Source organism: Nyctereutes procyonoides, unplaced genomic scaffold, assembly GCF_905146905.1.
Source record: "Nyctereutes procyonoides isolate TBG_1078 unplaced genomic scaffold, NYPRO_anot_genome, whole genome shotgun sequence".
Classification (NCBI taxonomy): Eukaryota; Metazoa; Chordata; class Mammalia; order Carnivora; family Canidae; genus Nyctereutes; species Nyctereutes procyonoides.
The window spans coordinates 5,443,773-5,448,910 of NW_026575119.1; the positions used below are offsets into that span (position 1 = coordinate 5,443,773).

The 5,138-nt window shown below is 35.7% G+C and overlaps 1 non-coding gene across 1 annotated transcript; it reads right to left on the minus strand.

Moving 5' to 3' along the window:
* Positions 1-426: 426 nt before the first annotated feature.
* On the minus strand, positions 427-534 carry LOC129515609 (U6 spliceosomal RNA). Its single transcript, XR_008665607.1, has one exon. It is a non-coding gene; the product is annotated as a U6 spliceosomal RNA (small nuclear RNA).
* Between the last annotated feature and the right edge of the window lie 4,604 nt (positions 535-5,138).

Here is a 5,138-nt window from a genome sequence, read left to right on the forward strand (position 1 = left end):
AGAACATTAACCTTGCACTCAATTTTGGTCTCACATCTCTGACTCCCTCATGTAGTTATTATAGAACATAAAATGCATAATAGTTTAAAAAGTCAGGGGAGGCACAATATAATGGTTATCTTAGAAAAATGGTAGGAGCAGCTGGCAGCTTAATTTCAAGTTTTGTGGAAATGGTTTAAAATGGACACTGTGCTAATCATTTTCTACAAAAAAATTTAAACATTTTACTTTTGGATGAATTTACACTTTCACTGAGATATATTAAAAGGTGCTAGGAATAATAAAAACAATGAAAACTGGAGCAGCCTGGCTCAGTGGTTTAGCGCCGCCTTCAGCCCAGGGCCTGATCCTGGAGACCCGTTATCGAGTCCCATGTCGGGCTGCCTGCATGGAACCTGCTTCTCCCTCTGCCTGTGTCTCTCATTAATGAATAAATAAAATCTTTACGAATTTGTATGTCATCCTTGCGCAGGAGCCATGCTAATCTTCTCTGTATCGTTCCAATTTTAGTATATGTGCTGCCGAAGCAAGCACTAAATAAAATCTTTAAAAAAAAAACACAATGAAAACTATAACATCAAACCCCCTGTCTTAAAGATGTCCGCCTAGGAAATTAATGAAAAAAGACTGGATGAGGTGAAGTTAATTTTGAAATTGAAGGTGGTTTCAAAGAGCAAAGCAGTACTAGAATTTGTATATGGAGTGTAGAAAGACATGACATGAAGAAAAGTCAGGCTCATTTTGGCAGGAGGTGTGCAGTTCCTGGGCTGGAAGTTGGTGGACCAATGTTATGCACCCTAATCTTACAAATCATCTCTGGTGAGCTTAAGTGGACACATACAATATATATTTTTGGTGAGTTTTTTCAGAGTAGTTAACTATCAAATAAACAACCCCCAAAACTATGGTTCCTTGAATGTGTATGTGTATGTATATATTTCTTTCACTAAGCATCTTTTTCCCCAATGAATGATCTATACAGTTTACCTCCCTGACTCTATGCCCACTTCCAGCTGGCAGCAGAAATAGGGAAATCGGAGTATCCGGTTCTGCTTTGTCAATTAGACCAGTAATCTGCATATGGGTTTCCTTTTTTTTTTCTTGAGCCCATTATACATGTTGATGTTGTTGTTTTTAATGAAGAGTGAAAGAGAGCTGAGAATACACATTTGTATGTGACAGGTCTTTTCTATAGACTATTATTTTAAAAGGACATTTACACACCCTGTACTCATCTTTTGAAAAAGCTAATGAGAATGTTTACTGATTGCCAAGCTGTAATTTCAAAGACGAAATGGTGGGAAAATTGATCTACAAGTATTAAAGTGTTCTTGGTTTTGTGGCATTATGGTGACGGGGAAAGATCACATATTTCCCAAGACTCAAATCTGTTAAGTACTCATTCTGGCCTATTACAGAGATTTGAATTTTTCTTTCAAAAATTTTTCTTGCTGACGAAGCTAGGTGCCACTAGCCATGGGATTTCAAAACTTCCCCTTAAATGGGCTTAGAATGTATATAAAAGAGAAGTTGAGCATTCCTTTTTATTTGTGTTTATCTTGGTAACCGAGAGTTGAAGAAGGATCCATCACATTGCCAGGGCATCAACATCACTGCTGTTCTCTAGCACTTACTCCTCAGGTTTTCATACATATTAGAACTTGGCTACTAACATGGTTATGCCATGCTGAGGAGAAATGCAGAATTTTTGGAAAGATATTATTATTCAATAGACTGAGTTTTGGGAAGGAGTTTGTTTCACCTTGCTGACTGAATTGCTTATAAGAAAATGAGGCTATTTTTGGATCTCTTTTCATTCTATTAATGTCAGCTCTGTTGAAGCTCTTTGATTCTTCTACTTTGTTGCTTAGAAACATTTTATTAAATATTGTCAGTGCTTCAATCTGATCTGATTTAAAATGTTGCTTTTATCTGTCAATGTAGAATGAACTTTTGCTTTGCCATTTTTTTCCAGTAATTGTGTTCTAAGTTATTTATAGACAGAAAAATGGTAGATCAGTGTAAGTTTTATTGACAGAAGAATGATAGGTCAGGGTAAGCCAATATATGCCATATCTATTTTAAGGGCATAGGATGGGGGTTGGTCTAGCAAAAGTTTGTGATAGGCAAAAACAGTAATGATGGGTGTTCTTAACATTCTTCATCTCTGACCTTTAGAAATTAAGAGAAGGCAGACGAGGGATTCAACCCCATTTCAAAGTCCTTCCAACCACTGATCCTATTTCCATCCTGGCCTGTCACCATCTACCAGAAATTCTACTGTTAGTGATATTTCCTTGATCTTGTTTAAAAAGTTATAGGGCTCAAAGTTACTTGGAAGTTTGTTGAATAGCTGGATGGGCATAAGATCTAGTAGAAGTGGGGTATAATACAGGAAGCTGGTGAAAGCTGAGGTATCAGGAATGAGGAGGAAAAGATGAAAGTTAGAAGGTGGAGGAACTGACAAAATCAAGATTACATATTTCACCTCCCCCAACCCCCACATTTAATTTGGCCTGATTTCCTCAAATTGCTGCTTTGTAAAAGGGTTAACTGGGTCAGTAACTCATGTTAAACCTGACCTGCTAGTCTGGGAAAACTCCAAATGCTGTCTTTAAAAGTAACACCCAACTCATACCCTCTCAATAATGAAACACCGTTTGTTATTAATAGCTACATTTCAAATTAACATACTTATATTATGTCTACCATTAGAAAGGTTTTTAGGTGGTTTAGAATTGTTACCGTAATGCTTGAAGTTATTTAAACCAAATGAAATAAAACTTCCCAAATGGCCACTCCAACTAATACACACACATTTCACATTTTTATGTGATGCCTGTACTTCATACTTCCTATTAGAGAAAGGGCATTGCCATATTATACCGTGGACTTGGCTGTTTTGATTCTCATACTCTGGGTAATATTTCTCAATGTTTCAGAATCTCTTAGCTTGCTGGCTGATTGGCTTCAACTTTAGAGCCGTCGACCTTAAATAATAGTAGCTACATCTAAAACCAATGTTTTATACTTAAAAAAAAATCTTGTTACTGAAACATACACAGGAGGTCAGACTTCCTTAAAGGATCAAGTTTTATGAGTAAACTGATGATGTTTAAGGAAGAATACTTTGTCCATTTATGAAAAGATTTCTGAGAGATGCTAATGGAGGCACAAGCTAGGAAGAAAATATTCAAATTAATTGTAATCTGATTATGTCAATATTACTTCTAAAAACAAATAGATTTCAAGCCATGATTCAGGAAGCAAAAGCCAATAATAACTTGGTGTGGAATTACTATTTTTGCCCATATACATCTGGGTGGTTGAAGCATTTTGATTGTATGATTAGGCACAAGTCCAAGCTGTAGAAATACTATGCTCTAAAATAGTTATGTGGGAAACCATTGGAAATGTGTCTCAGCCTCTGAGAGATTTCAACCTGATGAATCAGTACATTCCCCACTCCAGATATTTGACATTTATACTTCATTAGCAAACAAACATATAAAGAAATAAACAACAACAAAAAAACGCATGTTTTCTAACACTTTATACTAATGGCCATAATCGTGGTTGACAATATTATATAATTCTAGTATTCTGGGGATATCATGATGTTTGATGGTTATATTTGCCTCCCTGAGCTTTAAGACAGCTGGGAAACATAAAGGTAATGAATGGCAAGATATTTCTAGACAAAATGTGGGCCTTCTAAGTGGAAAGCTATTCATAAATAATTAATCTGTAGATATGTGGGATCTGAAAACCTAAGTGTCCCTGTGAAATGTTTCTCTTTGTATATGATAACTCTCAACTTTTAAATTTCATGAACAGTCAAAATGTATAGCATGTACTCTTAATTTGTTTTCTTCTTCTTTTCCCTCTTCTCCTCCCCTTCCTCCTCCTCCTCTTCTTCTGTTGTTGTTTTTGTTGTTATTGTTTCAACTGATGGTCAGTTTCAATGCCCTAAGATCTAGGACTATGAAAAAGAATTATCCTTTGATAACTTTAGTGATATACTGCTTATGACTTATGACTGACATATTGAAGATGGAGGTATCAGATTTGTTTGAGGCTACTGGAAATTTCTTCCTCTCAAGTAGCAACTGAGGCAAAGTGTTAGAACTGAAAAAAAAGAAAAAATATGTATGAATGTAATTTTCATAGACCGAAGATTCTATGGTTACAAAAACCATGAACTGATTTCAGGGATGATAACAGTAATAGGAATTCTTTAGGTTTAGAGAATTCAAGTCTTTTCCATGCATATATATCATCAATTAATTTATGACAAAAGGGTCAAGAATATAAAATGATTAAAAGGATAGGTAGTGCTGGGAAAACTGGACAGTCATATACATAAGAATGAAAGTGGATCCCTATCCTACATCATATACAAAAATCAACTTGAAATAGATTAATGACTTGAATATAAGATCTAAAACTAGAAAACTCATAGAAGAAAACATAAGGAGTAACCTCCTTGTTATCAATTTTAGCAATTATTTTTTGGATTTGACACCAAAAGTAAAGGAAACAAAATAAAAAGTAAACAATTGGGACTACATCAAATTAAAAAGCTTCTGTGCTGCAAAGGAAACATCAACATAATGAAAAGACAACCTGTGGAATGGAAGAAAATATTTATAATTTTTTTTTAATTTATTTATGATAGTCACAGAGAGAGAGAGAGAGGCAGAGACACAGTCAGAGGGAGAAGCAGGCTCCATGCGCCGGGAGCCCGACGTGGGATTCGATCCCGGGTCTCCAGGATCGCGCCCTGGGCCAAAGGCAGGCGCCAAACCTCTGCGCCACCCAGGGATCCCAAGAAAATATTTATAAATCATATCTCTGATACAGGGTTAATATCCAAGATATAAAAAGAACTCAACTCAATAAAAAAAAACCCAAATAATACAGTTTAAAAATGGGCAGAGGACCTGATTAGACATTTTTCCACAGAAGACATACAAATGGCCAACATGTACATGAAAAGATGCTCAACAAAACTAATTACCAGGGAAATGCAAATAAAAAATACATTGAGATATCAGCTCATACCTGTTAAAGTGGCTATCATCCAAAAACAAGTGTTGGCAAGGATGTAGAGAAAGGGAAACTCTTGTGCACTATTG